An 18,274-nucleotide genomic window follows, 5' to 3' on the forward strand; every position below is an offset into this window, starting at 1 on the left:
GTTGGTGCTCTGTAGTGTCACGAAAATCGTCCGTCCCATGGTCAACAGTACGGAAATATTTGCATCTGTATCACGCTGATACCCAGACAACAACTGAAACCTCATGACCCGTATCAATGTTCTGAATCTGCTCTTCGGTTTCTGACACGGGTCGACATGTGGCCAGGTAGTATTCTACGGACTGTCGAGGCACATTTTACGGTACATGGTGCAGTGAACAAAACAGAACTGCGGAATTTCAGGTACTGTTAAACTGCGTGTTGTGCACGAAGAGCCACTGCGCTGGCTGTATATGGCTGTGTGTTGTGGATTCACAAGCACCTTTATTCTCGGTCGGTTCTTCTTTGAAGAGAATGCACCCAGAGCGCTTGTCATCTGTGCCGTCACACCAGCACGTTATCGAGATAATCTCCTACAGCATATGATTACTGCTTCGGAAGAGTGCAAACCACTTTTTTCATCCAAGATGGGTCAACACCTCACGTCGGTCGTCCAGTGAGAGATGATCAGCCTTCCACGAACGTTTAATCTCCAGCCTGCAAGAGCACCTGACCTGAATCCTTGTCGCTTTTGGCTCTGCGGATATCAAACTGACAAGTTCGGTCTTTACCTGACGTGAAGACCAGTACACAGCAACTCGTTGTTCAAGTTCCACCGGAACTGCTGCGAGCAACTGTTGATCACATCGTTTTGTAGATGCAGCATCTTGCCGACATCCCCGGCGCTCATATTAACGAAACTGTGTAAAATCAGTATTATGCTTTTCTCACTTGTTTGACCTTTTCTGCCTACATCCCGTTCCTAATACACTACATAAAGAAGTCTTTCTTGCGTTCACAGTGCCGCGTTTGGACCTCGTGGCCAAAACTGGAACTATTTTTTTCCGGCTTAAGTCGGTTCCGCATTAACACCTTAGCATATCAACCAAGTTTCACTGTCATACGATAGCCGGCCGGGGTGGCCGAGCGGTTCTAGGCGCTTCAGTCTGGAACCGCGCCACCGCTACGGTCGCAGGTTTGAATCCTGCCTATGGGATGGAAGTGTGTGATGTCCTTAGGTTAGTTAGGTTTAAGTAGTTCTAAGTTCTAGGGACTGATGACCTCAGATGTTAAGCCCCATAGTGCTCAGAGCCATTTGAATTTTTGTCATACGGTAATTTCAGCACACATTGGACCTCTGAGTATAAGCAACCGTTACAATTAAACATAACACTGCACTAAACACACATCCACTATGCTCACCTACAAAAAAAATGGGTCAAATGGCTCTGAGCACTATGGGACTTAACATCTGTGGTCATCAGTCCCCTAGAACTTAGAACTACTTAAACCTAACTAACCTAAGGACATCACACACACCCATGCCCGAAGCAGGATTCGAACCTGCGACCGTAGCGGTCGCGCGGTTCCAGACTGTAGCGCCTAGAACCGCTTGGCCACCCAAGCCGGCTGCTAGCAAGGGGAAATGTCGCGTTGGATGAGGAGGAAAAGGAATATTTCATCGCCGCAATACCGATACAAAAGGGGCACAAAAACCTATCTATTCTGTGTAGTGAGCATTTGGCGTGTGCCGCTAGACTCAGTTGATGACGTCATCAAGCTGTCGCTTCCCGCCAGCAAGACGCGACAGTTCCGCGTGACGTCACCAACTCCAGCTTTCGTTAAATCGGTCTGATCCGGAAACAAGATACTAGCAGCAGAAATTACGATACTCTTATTTTACAAAACAAGTTGATAGCAGTATCTCTGTAACAAATATTAGAAGTTAGTGAAAACTAAAAACAGCATCTCATCTGGGTGAAAACAGAATTTCCGTTTCTGGTACGACACTGAATATAATTTGAAGTTAACTGCTTATGTGACTCACCTCATTTGGTATACGTAGCGGACCTTCATAGCAGTAGCTATCTCACTGCCGTCTCCCATGTGGTCTAGTGGCTAGGATAGCTGGCTTTCACCCAGCAGGCCCGGGTTCGATTCCCGGCATGGGAAAAATTTTTATTTCGTTCACCCAAGATCACCGGAATCTTAAGGTTACAGAAATTATAAATTTAGGTATATTGCTATGTTAAAACTATAAATTTCGAAACACGTCCTCGACCGGTTCCTCTATGGCTTCACAATGTCTCAAGAATATTTTCTGTATAACGATCTTAGATGTTTGGCGTAACTATGACGTAAAGCTGAGGAAGACCCAATCTTGTAACGACCAACTCCTCCCTCAATAAATGCCGCTCCTTCATCGTCGTGCAGAACTACCTATCACGACCCTTGGAGCAACTTCCTACGTATTACGAGGACAATCACGTCACACCTAATCGTGCCAAAACTCTAACACGTGTGTGCCACATACAGAACAGACAGGCCACGAGGACCCTTCAGCTGACCTGGGAGGGCGCTCCACTGGAACACTGCGCGACCCCAAAATATCCAGACGTCACCTTCGACGGAACACTCACCTACAGAAAACACTGTGTGGACACTAAACAGAAAGCTGCAACGGAAACAATATCATCCACAGACTGGTAGCAACTTCATTGGATGCACAGTCCTCGGAGATAAGAACTATAACCCTCGGCCTGTGACATTCAGTAGAAAAGTGTGCGTGCCCGGAATGGCATAAAAGTCATGTCACGCCAAGCAGATAACATACCCCCTAGAGAATTGTGTCGTGTTTTTTAACAGGATGCCTCAGGCCAATAACGAAGGACGAGTTGCACTTTCTTGGACCACCAGACATCAGACGGAAACTGACTGCCAGAAAGAAGAAACAAAGGCATTAACCTCAGCGATAAACCATCTATATGGCAACCTACCAGTTCACCTAATTGCATAAACGTAGGTTCAAAGGTGTGTGAATTCCTAAGGGACGAAATTTTTGAGATCACCGGTCCCTACTTTTACACACTACTTAAACTAACTTATGCTAAGAACACCACACACACCCATTACTGAGGGATGTTCAAATGGTTCAAAAGGCTCTGAGCACTATGGGACTTAACTGCTGAGGTCATCAGACCCCTAGAACTTCTTAAACCTAACTAACCTAAGGACATCACACACATCCATCCACGTCCGAGGCAGGACTCGAACCTGCTACCGTAGCGGTCGCGCGGCTCCAGACTGTAGCGCCTAGAACCGCTCGGCTACTCCGGCCGGCCCTGAGGGAGGATTGGAACTTCTGGCGGGGGCGGCAGCGCAATCCACGACATGACGCCTCAAACCGCGCGACCACTCCGTGCGGCTTAAACGTAGGAAAAGCCTTTTGTGGGCCACACAGAGCTTCCCTGATGCTCCACAATCCCACAGAACAACTGCCTCCGGGCCACATCGAGAAGTGGACGACCTGGACGTGTCTCGACGGACGTCTGTCAATGGATGCGCTCTGAAGCTGCAAGGCCCAAAGAACACACGTGGGGGTAACTGAGGACAGCTGAAGACTACCAGCCACCTCTTGCAACAAGAGCTGCGTCCAGAAACCTAGACTATAGAGGATCTACACACGGCTAACCCAAACAACCTGGACGTGGGCAGTGTTGGTTCCAAGACAATAAAATCTAAAACTATAATATTATGTATCCGTTTTGCGGTTCCTTACCACAATCGGTAAAAACTGCACTTTTATAAGATCACTTTGTTGTCTGTTTGTGCGACTGTCAAAACCATTTTTTCTCAGGATCAGGTAGATGTATTAAATTCAAATTTATCTCATACTAAGGTCTTTGATCCGTTGGTAGTGTAAAAACGTTAAGCTTTTCAGTCAATTCAGTCAAAAGATACGATCATTTACGTCGCATAGTTTGACACTCGCCAACTCACTAATCAAAACCTAGAGGGTACATCCCGTTCGCATGGCACAACGAAATCTGGCGAGAAGTAAGGTTTCACTGTACTAGTAAAGGTAAAAATTAGAAAATTGTTAATTTGTTTTGTCGTTCGTTATTTGACTTCAAACTTGAAATAAAAACGGTCTCGATATATTTTTGAACACGGCTACAGTACAGCACCGGTTACGGAACAGCAGGCGTAACAGGCAGGCAGGCAGCCAACCAACCAGATGCAATAAACGGTGGTTTTCAAATAACCTTTACCACGGTTTCGACGGATTGAAATCTGCCTTCCTCAGAAGGACAAAGAAACTTCACATTAGCAGTCAGTCACTAAAGCTGCCTCCCCATGACACATATCGACAACTGTCTATACGTCCATAAGTAAAAACTAAGGCCTCTAGAATCAAGGGCTTGACACACCAGAAAAATCACTCTCTTAAAATAACAGACCATGTTAGTAGCTACATGTCGGGATGTAGTTACTAACATAGCCCGTTATTTTAAGAGAGTGATTTTACTGCTGCGTCAAGACCTTGATTCTAGGGGCCTTAATTTTTACGTACTTGGTAATGGCGTGAAAGCCAAGATCTAAATACTACACAGGAAATATACAGAAATATGCGGTCCAATAGAGGTGAATTCATTCAAAAAATGTTGGATGACTATGGGTCGGCACCATGGAAAACTTTTTGCTCTGCGGTGAGGGCTGGACAGCAAGTAGAGGGAGCGAGGAAGTGGTCAACACTGCAGAACTTCCGCGAAACGATTGCCTCCTCTGTTCGAGCGCCGCGTTCTGGCAGGCAGGCGGGCCGTGCATGGCTGCTCGACTGACGGGCGGCGTCCGAAATACAGCAAGGTGACCGCCAGCATGCGGGGGGCGCGTGATCGCTGCCCGGCGGGGGCACTCTCGCCTTTCTAGAAGGCGCGCGCTCCCGCCTAGGTGATCGCGGGGGCTCCCGCTACCGTAAGTACGGCCGGGGTTAGTGTACAACGCGATGCCGCGCCGACAGACCAATGATGTCATAAACACGGCGGATTATCAGCCTCAAGAGTTACCAATGAATGACGTCACTTGCGTATTAACAAAATAAAATCCGAAGAATTAAGCGGACCTTCATGGGACCTTCAGAAGTGTTAAAAACTTGAAAGTTTCAAACCATACGGGACTAAATGTGACTGTTGCGTACTGATGGTACCAAAAAAGGGTACTGTTCGAAGCAGAATGTCAATATCGCGATCTTCAATGCAGCCGACATCTTCATTAGATCGTCCAACGTATTTCTTGGTCGAGTTTATCCGCTTGTTTTGTGGCTGTTCTGTACGCCAGAAGGGGTTTCCGCTGTCTGGCGTCGGGAGGATTTCTCCAGCCTGCAGATGATCGGTCAGCTTTCCGTACTACTCCTAAATGGGTTGTGGTCGAGACCAACTACACTGATTTCTACGGCGAGTAATTTTCCCCTAGACGGCTGATGTTCTCCACAACCTGGTACGAAGAAACTTCTGAGGGTGCCGATAAGATGGAACACCTTCTAGAGATGTTCTCTCAGGGCTAATGGAAGTCGTAAGCCTCCTACCGTACTATTTTATTGGTTCAAATGGCTCTGAGCACTATAGGACTTAACATTTGAGGACATCAGTCCCCTAGAACTTAGAACTACTTAAACCTAACTAACCTAAGGACATCACATACATCCATGCCCGAGGCAGGATTCGATCCTGCGACCGTAGCAGTCGCGCGGTTCCAGACTGAAGCGCCTAGAACCGCTCGGCCATCGCGGCCGGCACTATTTTATTGTTTTCTTTCCATGAATATAGGAGATTAATACTTGCTGTAATCCATTTGGGAAAGTTAGGCATCGGACATTAATATGTAGCCAGTCATAGAGGGCGAAGTTACTCCCAACGTACATACGCCGATAATGTTCTGACCGTGAACCTACGACGCATGCCCAATTTATTCGCTGTTGTATGGATCTCAAGTACATAAATCCAACACGCGGCATTGTGCACTTTCTCACGGGTCATGGTCCGTATCCTGTACATCTCCACAGATTTGGCCTAAAACAGATTCACACTTGTACCTGTGGCGAGGGCACACCTGATCACCCAGTGCTCATTTGCGACGCCCTAGGACACACAAGACCGAGTTAGGATGACTTGAACTCTATAAACAAAGTCGGAGACGAAGTATCGCGAGCACTAATGCGGCATACAAACAGGAGAGACGATACGCTAGAATAAGGCAGGCTCCACATCGAACAGATCAACAGTACACGGTAAACGACACAGACGCAAGCACAGATATGGAATCGGATGCTATACCACACACAGGGAGTGAAGACGAGATAAACATACAAATACAGCAAAAGTAAGTGGCGGTTCTGCAACACTAAACTGAGTCAGTCTGAAAATGTAACTCTCTATGTAGCTGTTTGTTATACTATTTCGTAGCATGTAACACTATCTGAAGATGTGACGTTTCTTCTTCTTTCGCTGCATCAAGTGTGACTGCTCGAAGTTTTACCGAGCCCTCGCACCTGATGCAGCTGACTATGACAAATGGCTCTGAGCACTACGGGACTTAACTGCTGAGGTCATCAGCCTCCTAGAACTTAGAACTACTTAAACCTACTAATCTAAGGACATCACACACATCCATGCCCGAGGCAGGATTCGAACCTGCGACCGTAGCGGTCGCGCGGTTCCAGACTGCAGCGCCTAGAACCGCTCGGCCACTCCGGCCGGCTGACTACGACATTTTAAATCAACTCCCCATCTCAAGTGTTACCGTAAGTTCGGAAACACATTACAACCTAACTAATCACCGTATTAAATTAAGTATTACCACTGTCAAGACAACATATGCAACCAGTGGAACCATACATCATAACTAAGACAAATTGCCATCTCTTGTTTCTACCATTAAATACACTTCTAATTTTAATTTAAAATACAACCACAACCTATTATGTATCTCATTTATCACCATTATCTAAGTTACCAATACATCTAAACAAAATAGTGTACATGCATTTGTACTTATATGTATATATAATATTTATTCACTATCTTTTGTTTTATCCTTTCGTACACTTGTCCAACAAAAAATGTACTAGTAATAAAACAACTTGTATGACATAACATGTCAAATCCTATTATATAGTAACAGGCAGCATGTCTTTGACAAATAAATAAATAAAAAATAAAAATGTTCTATGGATTCTGTTCCTTTCCAAAATATTGTATTAGTAACGAACAGATCTTAATCAGTGGACCCTACTGTACGCTACCACTACTTTATTCCACTTTAAATTCAAGTAACACGTCCCTACTGGTTGAGACTGCATTCGCACTACAATTTCAATCAATCATTTATGACGTGCCTGTATGAGTCTTCCATTGGCGGTTCATGACTGTACGACTGTACGATTGTTTCATTACGTAACAATTATGCCAGATAATAAATATAATTCTGAGCTTCGGAATTCTAACTTTGCTCATAAACATGCGCGTTTCTAGTCGTGTTTCACCTCTGGTACTAGGATCAGTAAAATCTTCCACTTTATGTGCAATCGCGAGTAGCGCAGGCACTCGGGATCTCCCTCTGAGCATGCTCCGACTCTGCTACAATATTCCACCATTTTACGCGCGATGCGTGGAGCACGAGCTCCCGCGACCTGCCCTGCAGGGTTGCTAAAGTCGTCGGCACACGGACCGTGCATTCGAACGTTGGGCGTGCTGAGTTCCTCACGTCACACCATGGCATAGCACGTTGCTGAGTCTTTCCGAACGTACAGAGCAACACCTAGCACGTCAGATATCCGGAACGTGCGTTTGAACGTTGACCAACGAGATAACAGATCTCGCTTCAGTAGAGTCGCGAGACGCCACATTGAGCACCAGCACCAGAAAATTGAGCATGTCTCGAAAACCCATCGTTAATTTATGATTCGTTGTAATAAAATGACGAGAAAAGTCATATTCGTGGTTAAAAAATTATTGTAACTTGCGTATTAGGAGAGTGTGCCGTTTGAAGGTAACTGCGCATTGAGGATCTATTAAAATCGCATTGTTCTTGGTAGAGTTTGTCACAATTCAGTTTCAGTTAGTGTGACGTTCCCTGGCAAACTCACACTATTAATAAACAAAAATTTAATTGTACCATATACGCTGCTATGAAGCAATTTGTATATACTGTAATTATTTGACAAAAAATATTATTTAATTTTGTGTAAAAGACATTCGTTTTTATTGTAATATTTTCTGTAGTAATATTCTCGATGTATTTATGATTGTAATATTTTTATACTCATAATGTAATTGCGAAATGTGTCAATATCTGCGATAACAAAAATGTAAAATTCAGCCACAGAGGAAAATAATGTTGTAAGATTACAAAGAGATGTTAATGGTCAGCAGTAATATAAAAACCACCACGTAGTGTGTATTCTTTGTCGTCTCCCGGTAGAGCTGAAAGTGAGAGCAAGCTGTGACATAGCATTTTATGAACGGGTAGACTTCTTCTGTCTGTATCTAGATTTAGCCGCCATTAGAGGAGAAATTACAAACTAATGTAAGTTGAATTATTGTTGTGGTCTAAATACATTATAATTTATCAAAAGTGTGTATTATTAATGTAAATTAGCTTGCCCATGTCATCTATAATATTTCTTTAAGGAATTTTCAGCGTTTTTAGCGGTGTTGCTGGGCTGTGCCGCGACCGAACGATTTGCAGCGGCGGCACATTTAAAAAGTTGTTCCGCTAAGGAAAAATTAACCAAACCCGTAAATCGGGAGCAGATAAAAATTAGCAGTGAATTAAGAAAATGTTTTTTCTTTTACAGCGATCCTGAGACTGACAGAGTTATTTACTAGTTTCACATTTGTGCATTCATAGGCGGATAGTTAACGTTGGAATTTAACAATTTTGGTTCTTTCAAATAACTTAAATGTATAGTGAAGTGTGTTTTATCGATGATAATTAAACGTCGGCTTGGCAATATTTAACCATTTTCTGCTAATAGAGACAGTCTTGTGTTCCATAGCTAACGCCGGGAAGGAATTCAGTAAATATTTAAAAAAAAACCACTGCATTTAGAAAATGTGTGCCGAGGCCGAGTTATATAAAGGATTTAATTCTCAACTAAATATTCTTAATCAGTTAATATGAATTCACATAATTTTAAACGTACTTAATTCTGTGTAAATGAATTTTTATTACCACACGTAAATAAGAGGTCCTACAACAAAGTTCGTACGTACAGAAGGAAAGAAAAATAAAATCAAAAAGGTTACATTTTTTAAAAAAGGTAACTATTAATTATTTTTTTTTAATTTCATTAAATTAGTAACATAGCTAAGATTAAAGCTTTCAGGAGTTGGTAACCTGCTGTGTACAGTCATAGTGGTCGGTTTACTGCAGTGGCTAGCGATACAAATTCGTAAAGAAAAATGTGACATGTTGGTGCTTCTCGTTCCAGCACATTCATTGTACACTAAGCGGATTCAGAAGGATGTAGACTGCAGTAGGTACTGGGAGATGAAGAAGCTTGCGCAGGATAGAGTAGCATGGAGAGCTGCATCAAACCAGTCTCAGGACTGAAGACCAGAACAACAACAACATATTTTTTATTAGTTTAATGTAAGTATATACACAATAATACTCGACGTCATGTAAATACAAGTGCACACTTTTTGAGGAGTTTGTTCGATCGGCTTAATCCACAGGACATCATGCACTACTTGCAATAAGATAGTTTGCCTGCTTTTTTCCCCCTTAAGTTTTGTAATTTACAAGTTGTAGAGATTCTGCTACTTATTAGGAACAGTGCTCAAGTAACAATGACCTTAAGGTTTTAATAAACAGTGAGAATGATGAAACAATTTCTATCTCACGTGGAGAAAGATTGTAAATTTGTATCGCGGTATTTTTAATGGAAATCTTCTAAGCCGATGTCCTCATTGATAGGAAATGGCACTCTCATTTCTGCCTTTTAACATGTTCACCGACATACAATTATTTATTTATGTATACTACAGAGCGAACAGCCTGACTAGCATACGGACAAGACAGGAAAGTAAGTTTTAATAGAGCTAATATAGGAATTTTACGCCCGTCCACTTCGTAAACAGTGTGATTTACGGCCCAGATAGAGCTGACAACTGCCGCTGGAGCAAGTTGCGATCGTGTATAGCACGTTGGAGCCCACGTACCGTATGCACGAAGTCCACCGTTTCTGAGCGTTCAGCTGCGCGTTGGTCTCGGCAGGCTAAACGTTGACGTTTAAAAGCACGGTCCAAGTGCCGGCGGCTTAAGGCACAACTGACTCACTCCTTCGCGCTAAAAGATCTCCACGGGCCAGTCTCTCCCTTCTACAACTGTGGCGCTGGGATGTAGCACAGGACGTAAGAATAGATGCGATCCTTCAAGGTAGCTTCGGTATCAGTATCAATACAAAGTGCCTAAATTCTGTTCCTAAGCTTAATTAGATCAGAGCTTCGCGGACCGTTTGAGAGCTCGTGAAATTGATGAGTCACCTGGCAGCTCCCGTTGAGTGTGCAAGTTGTGTGGCCTCCGGGTTGAAGATGATATTTCCTTAGCATATTTCTGAAGTCAGTGGTCGATGATCCGTTGTGATCAATCAAGTTATTTCTCTAAGTACGGGCGACTGAGAGAATCCGAAAGCGCTTTCCCGTCCGCGTGGATTTCAGGCTGAGTCATACAAGGTATTTTGAGCCAGTGTTGCGTCTACTGTGTGCGACGTCTCTCAGCAGGCAACAGCCGAGTAGGTAGCTCGACCATGGTGTTCATTGAACGACACGGACTTTTGAGAGGTTTAAACGGAGGTACCTAAGCGGTACTGGGTGGAGGAGGAGGAGGAGGAGATTAGTGTTTAACGTCCCATCGACAACGAGGTCATTAGAGACGGAGCATAAGCTCGGGTTAGGGAAGGATGAGGAAGGAAATCGGCCGTGCCCTTTCAAAGGAACCATCCCGGCATTTGCCTGAGGTGATATAGGGAAATCACGGAAAACCTAAATCAGGATGGCCGGACGCGGGATTGAACCGTCGTCCTTCCGAATGCGAGTCCAGTGTGCTAACCACTGCGCCACCTCGCTCGGTGGTACTGATTGGTCATTCTAGGCTCATCAGCCTGAATTAGGGAAATCCTACCGTTTCTTACCCTACATGGGACAAGTATGACCACCTCTCCTTCAGCAAACAGTCTAAGAAGTAAGAATTGATGAAAATCTAAATTGGATTGAGCACGCAACTGCAGTGTGCAAGAAGGCATCAGCGACTCTCCATTCCCTACAAAAATATAAAAACTCCTTCCTCTTGACCTGAAGCCGGCCGCGGTGGTCTAGCGGTTCTAGGCGCTCAGTCCGGAATCGTGCGACTGCTACGGTCGCAGGTTCGAATCCTGCCTCGGGCATGGATGTGTGTGATGTCCTTAGGTTAGTTAGGTTTAAGTAGTTCTAAGTTCTAGGGGACTGATGACCACAGATGTTAAGTCCCATAGTGCTCAGAGCCATTTGAACCATTTTTTTCTTGACCTGAAAAGACAAATATACTTCCAGTCATTGATTACAGCGATGTTTTCCTGCAAATCCTTTCTCAGGAAAGCTGACAGCGCGTGGAACTAGTTATGAATGCTTGTGTTCATTACATCTGTGATGTTGAATTCTTTAATCATATTTCACCATCATTTGCACAGGTATTCTGGCTGCGTGCGGACAAGTGCAGATATTTCCATACCATCTGTCTTCTCTGCTGTGTTATCAACGTACAATGTGCCCCATATCTCTCCTCGACCTTAATGCTTTTGTCTGAACAACAAGGCCGAAATACCCTCTCCCATCAGAGAAAAATCCTTTCTGTCCCACTCCTCGTTCAGCCATTTTCTCAAAGCCTTCCAGTAGCAGGAACCCGACTGTGGAACAGCCTCTCACGTGATGTTAAAGAACTGAGTAACATCTCTAGCTTAAGGAGAGATGACATATCTACTAAAGCAACAATAACGATTACCATTGTCCCCGTAGCCCCGTAGATCCTTCTTTCCAACCAGGGCTTTCATATTTCCTACTTTTCTTAGCTGGTGCACCCTCCTTAAATTTCTTTTCCCAGAACCTACTCCACATTATTATGGTACAATATGTAATTAAATGTATCCGGGCACCTGGCTGAAAATGACTTACAAGTTCGTGGCGCCCTCCATCGGTAATGCTGGAATTCAGTATGGTGTTGGCCCACCCTTAGCCTTGATGACAGCTTCCATTCTCACAGGCATACGTTCAGTCAGGTGCTGGAAGGTTTATTGAAGAATGGCAGCCCATTCTTCACGGAGTGCTGCACTGAGGAGAGGTATCTATGTCGGTCGCTGAGGCCTGGCACCAAGTCGGCGTTCCAAAACAACCTAAAAGTGTTCTATAGGATTCAGGTGAGGACTCTGTCCAGGCTAGTCCATTACATAGATGTTATTGTCGTGTAACCACTCCGCCACACACCGTGCATTATAAAGAGGTGCTCGATAGTGAGGAAAGATGCAGTCGCCATCCCCGAATTGCTCTTCAACAGTGGGTAGCAAGAAGGTGCTTAAAACATCAACGTAGGCCTGTGCTGTGATAGTGCCACGCAAAACAACAAGGGTTGCAAGCCCCCTCCATGAAAGCAAGCCCCCTCCATGAAAACACGACCACACCATAACACCACCGCCTCCGAATTTTACTGTTGGCACTACACACGCTGGCACATGACGTCCACCGGGAATTCACCATACCCACACCCTGCCATCGGATCGCCACACTGTGTACCGTGATTCGTCACTCCACACGACGGTTTTCCACTGTTCAATCGTCTAATGTTTACGCTCCTTACACCAAGCAAGGCGAGTCGCCGTTTATCATTTACCGGCGTGACATGTGGCTTATGAGCAGCCACTCGACCATGAAATCCAAGTTTTCTCACCTCCCGCCTAACTGTTAACAGTATTTGCAGTGGATCCTGATGCAGTTTGGAATTCCTGTGCGATGGTCTGGATAGGTGTCTGCCTATTACACATTAGAACCCTCTTCAACTGTCGGCGGCGTCTGTCAGTCAACAGACGAGGTCGGCCTGTACGGTTTTGTGCCCTGCGTGTCCCTTCACATTTCCACTTCACTGTCACATCGGAAACAGTGGATTTAGGGATGTTTAGGAGCGTGGAAATCTCGCGCACAGACGTGTGACACATGTGACATCCAGTCACCTGACCACGTTCGTAGTGCGCGAGTTCCGCGGAGTGCCCCATTCCGCTCTCTCACGATGTCTAATGACTACTGAGGTCGCTGATATGGAGTACCTGGCAGTAAGTGTCGGCACAATGCGCCTAATATGAAAAACGTATGTTTTTGGGGGTGCCCGGATACTTTGGATCACATAGTGTATATCACAAAACATCTAGAATTTGAAGCCATTTTGACTATTTTTCGACAGTGACGGTCTCAAGGTTTTTTAAATTACCGCTACCAGTCGCACAGCTTAACTATTGTATTACTTATTTATTTAACGACATGTTTCGAGGGAATACCTCATCTTCAGGCTAAATGGCATTACAAAAACAATTTTACAGTAATGTCTTACTGATGTTACATAGTCTTTTCATAAATGCAGTGGTTATCCTGAGGAAGAAGAGAAAACTTAGTAAGAGGCGATGTCACTTTGGCAGCTGGACTGATGTTTCGTAACGGCCACCCACTTTGTTCTCCTGGCGTGGCAGTCTCTTGTATTATTTCACAGAAGAGGCAGATAAGTCTTCACTCTTTTAAAGCATATCAAACATTGTACTCCATTGCTCCGTCTCTTCGTAAGACTATTTCCAGACGACGGTTGGTACAATTCTGCAATACAACGGATGCCGAACAGACCAGGTTGGAGCGATTCTTACACACTGCGTGAACGTGCGTACCTTAAGCCACGACATGTGGCAACAGGGACGTTATTGTATTTTTACGCCATGTGTTTGTTTCTCGTTTCTGTTGGCATTCGTATTACAGTAGCAGTGATCGCTTTTTCCGTTTTCTATAACAACACAATATCTCAAACCAATGCAAATTTCACAAATTAAAAGTACTTCCTTTTTTAAAAAAGGTTTATTCAAAAACGAAACATTTTAGCACTGATGTTTTGTCTAATTGATATTTCGGTATTTTTATGCTTATTAATACAAAAACAAAGAAACTGTTATTATCGAGACAAAAATGATAGATAATATCACTTATTCAGAACTGAAACACCATTATCGTTTTAACATGTCAGTTTTTCCCGGCCCTAGCGCTGAAACGAGCGCAGCTGTAGCAGACGGAAGCCGTAGTATCTGGAGCGGTCTTTCTCGGAGAAGTGACGAGTCCGGGCGCGGAATCACAGCACGATTGAGGGGGGGGGGGGTATGGGAGTGGGGTAGTGGGTGGCGGATGGGGGTGGGGGGTGTTGGAGGGAGGGTACAAGTGCGCAGCTGTTGCGTCGCCGCGCAGTCTGGCCGGTGTTGAGAGCCCCACCCTGGCACCGTGTGCAGGCCGCCTGCCAAACAAGACCGGCCGCTCCACGCCGCTCCATCCCGCAGCGCCACGGCGCGGCTGGCCAGAGAGCGTCGCCTAACCTCACCCCTGTTACTGCTGTTACACTGAAGCACCAAAGAACCTGGTATAGGTATGCGCATTCAAATATAGATATATGTAAACAGGCAGAATATGGCACTGCGATCGGCAATGCCTGTATAAGACAACAAGTGTCTGGCGCACTTATTAGATCGGTTACTGCTGCTACAAAGGCAGGTTATCAAGATTTAGTTGAGTCTGAGCGTGATGTTAGAGTCGGTGAACAAGCGATGGGACACAGCATCTCCGAGGTAGCGATGAAGTGACGGGTTTCTCATTCGACCATTTCACAAGTGTACCGTGAATATCAGGAATCCGGTAAAACACCAAATCTACGACATCGCTGCGACCAGAAAAAGATCCTGTAAGAACGGGACCAACAACGACTGAAGAGAATCAACGTGAGGGAAGTGCAACTCTTCCGCAGATTGCTGCAGATTTCAATGCTGGACCACCACCAAGTGTCAGTGTGCGAACCATTCAACGAAACATCATCGAGTACGAGTAATCCACTAAATTACAGGCCCATATCGTTAACGTAGATATGCAGCAGGATTTTAGAACATATATTGTGTTCTAACATTATGACTTACCTCGAAGAAAACGTCTATTGACACACAGTCAACATGGGTTTAGAAAGCATCGTTCCTGTGAAACACAAATAGGTCATTATTCATATGAAGTGTTGAATGCTACTGACAAGGGATTTCAGATCGATTCCGTATTTCTGGATTTCTGGAAGGCTTTTGACACCGTGCCACATAAGCGGCTCGTAGTGAAATTGCGTGCTTATGGAATATCGCCTCAGTTATGTGACTGGATTCGTGATTTCCCGTCAGAGAGGTCACACTTTGTAGTAATGGTGTAGGGCGTGTGGAGTTAAAGGGAGTACATACGGTGAAATCGGTTAAAAAGTGAGATTATCTGATTATTATCTCTTACTAATATTTGATCTCTCCTGAACAATCTGATGCGTCATTTGTCGATTAATTCCAATTGGGAGTGTACTTTTTATCGTTTCAAAGTTAATAGTGCAAGTGTAAAAAAAATCCGGTATTTCTGCATAGACTCACTATCTCTGGAACTATTCAATCTACAAGGCTGCGGTTTTACGCTACTTATTCCTTGAATTCGTGTGAAGAGGTTGGATGCACTGTGTAAACAGAAATGGCAGTATTGCACAAGCATCTTGTGGATTTACTTTGCCTAACTATATACATAGTGGTTTGGTGTACTATTACACGTTCTTATACCTCTTTTCAACATGACGAAAAGAAAAAGTTCTTTTATGAAGCGACGTTTCCATGGAATTCAGTATACGACTGGATCTGAATCCAGTGCTGATCCTGAAATAGATGTTTCACTGACAGACGAAAAGGCCACGCCTACTAGTGCTTCGAGGAGGAAACTTGGAAACCATGAGGATTTATTTATTGACAAAGGAGATCATGTAAATAGTTTAGGTTATGTTTTATTAGATACGTGCGTGTTATGAGAAGTTTTACAAGATACTGTATCATGTAAGGTTTGTGGTGGCCAGACATCTGCAAGTACTGGACTAGCTAACAAACTTTTTGTTCTGTGCAAAGTTTGCAGCCTCTCTACGTCATTTTGGACTTCTCAAAACTGCAAGGATGACTTATTTGAGAGCAATGTTGGATTCTTGTATGCAATGCGGTGCACAGGTAAAGGACTGACTGCAGCTCAAGTATTGTGTGTGACACTGAACTAGTCAAACCCACCAACCAGATCAAGTAAGTACACAGAAGTAATTGGTGAATGTGTCACATCTGTTGCTGTTGCTTCTATGAAAGCCGCTGCTAAAGAAGCAGTAGAATTAAATGACATGACAGATTTATCTGTGGTAGTTGATGGTACATGACAGAACAGAGGCCACACATCTAAAAATGCAGTTGCAACTGCCATTAGTGTAGACACAGGTAAAATTTTAGACATCGAATTGCTAACTAAATACCGCCATCAGTGTAAATCAGTTGACAACGAAACATGTGAAAGTCATGAAACAAATTGTGCCAAGAATTATGAAGGAACTAGTGGGAGTATGGAGGTAGCTACAGTTGTTTTTATGTTCGGACGCTCACAGCAGGAAAGAGGTGTTTACTACACTGAGTAATTGTGGGATGGTGGTTCGAAGGCCTTTTTATATTTTCTCCTTTCATCAAATTAAATTCAAGTGAATTACAGATAAAAAATGACAATCGATAAACAAACGCCCCCATCTCGTGGTCGTGCGGTAGCGTTCTCGCTTCCCACGCCCGGGTTCGATTCCCGGCGGGGTCAGGGATTTTCTCTGCCTCGTGATGCCTGGGTGTTGTGTGGTGTCCTTAGGTTAGTTAGGTTTAAGTAGTTCTAAGTTCTAGGGGACTGATGACCATAGATGTTAAGGCCCATAGTGCTCAGAGCCATTTGAACCATTTGGTAAAGAAACCCATAGCAAGCGGAACACCAACACGCAAAACAAAAACGGTACGAACTTATGCACCAAACTATTACAAGGTATTTTGAATAAACTGAAATCAGTGTATCAAAACATCTGATTCCCAGTGGTGATAGAAGAAAACCGACTTTCGTTCCTGGACGTGTCACTTAAGCGGAGACCGGATGACACACCAGGACACAGCGTGTACCGACGCATGCAGATCAGTACTTAAATGACTCCAGCCATCATGCCACCTCACAATGAGAAAGCGTTCTCATTACACTGCTACACAGCGCTCGCTAAATCTCCGACCAAGACAGTTTAGCAGCGGCGTTGCGGCACCTACATACAATTTTACGCAAGAATGGCGACAACCACCACCAGATCCAGCGCAGCATAAAGCCAAAGGTGTTAAGGCCACAACTTCCAGGGGAAAGTCAGAGACCTACTTCAACGGTGATTATCAAGTGCGTCGGCAATGCATCGACGAAAGCAGACATAATACTCCGCAAGTGTGTATTTTGCCCACCATGCAAGGGGAAGACCTTGTCGAGGTCTGATAAAAGCGATCCTGGACTCCTAGGGGGTCTACCGCGTACTGCCTCGATGCGGTCAAATATACGTAAGCCGTTGGACGCAGCCTTGAACGTGATCAAAGTATGTCTACATCTACACTCCGCAAGCCACCTGACGGTGTGTGGCGTAGGGTACCTTGAAGTAACTCTATCGGTTCTCCCTTCTATTCCAGTCTCGTATTGTTCGTGGAAAGAAAGATTGTGGATATGCCTCTGTGTGGGCTCTAATCTCTCTGATTTTATTCTCTCTTCGCGAGATATACGTAGGAGGGAGCAATATACTGCTGGACTCCTCGGTGAAGGTATGTTCTCCAAACTTCAACAAAAGCCCGTACCGAGCTACTGAGCGTCTCTCCTGCAGAGTCTTCCACTGGGGTTTATCTATCATCTCCCTAACGCTTTCGCGATTACTAAATGATCCTGTAACGAATCGCACTGCTCTCCGTTGAATCTTCTCTATCTCTTCTATCAACCCTGTCTGGTACGGATCCCACACTGGTGAGCAATATTCAAGCAGTGGGAGAACAAGTGTACTGTAACCTACTTCCTTTGTTTTCGGATTGCATTTCCTTGGGATTCTTCCAATGAATCTCAGTCTGGCATCTGCATTACCGACGATCAACTTTAAATAATCATTCCATTTTAAATCGCTCCTAATGCCTAGTCCCAGATACTTTATGGAATTAACTACTTCCAGTTCATGACCTGCTATACTGTAGCTAAATGATAAAGGATCTTTCTTTCTATGTATTCGCAGCACATTACACTTGTCTACATTGAGATTCAATTGCCATT

The 18,274-nt window shown here is 44.4% G+C and overlaps 1 protein-coding gene and 1 non-coding gene across 4 annotated transcripts in view; one reads left to right on the forward strand and one right to left on the reverse strand.

The window, feature by feature from the left end:
• The window catches only part of LOC124711241 (TBC1 domain family member 4), a 485,094-nt gene that overhangs the window by 218,564 nt on the left and 248,256 nt on the right, over positions 1-18,274 (reverse strand). The window lies entirely within an intron of this gene.
• Trnae-uuc lies at positions 1,920-1,991 on the forward strand. Its single transcript has one exon. It is a non-coding gene; the product is annotated as a tRNA-Glu (tRNA).

The sequence above is a fragment of the Schistocerca piceifrons genome, chromosome 8, assembly GCF_021461385.2.
Source record: "Schistocerca piceifrons isolate TAMUIC-IGC-003096 chromosome 8, iqSchPice1.1, whole genome shotgun sequence".
NCBI lineage: Eukaryota > Metazoa > Arthropoda > Insecta > Orthoptera > Acrididae > Schistocerca > Schistocerca piceifrons.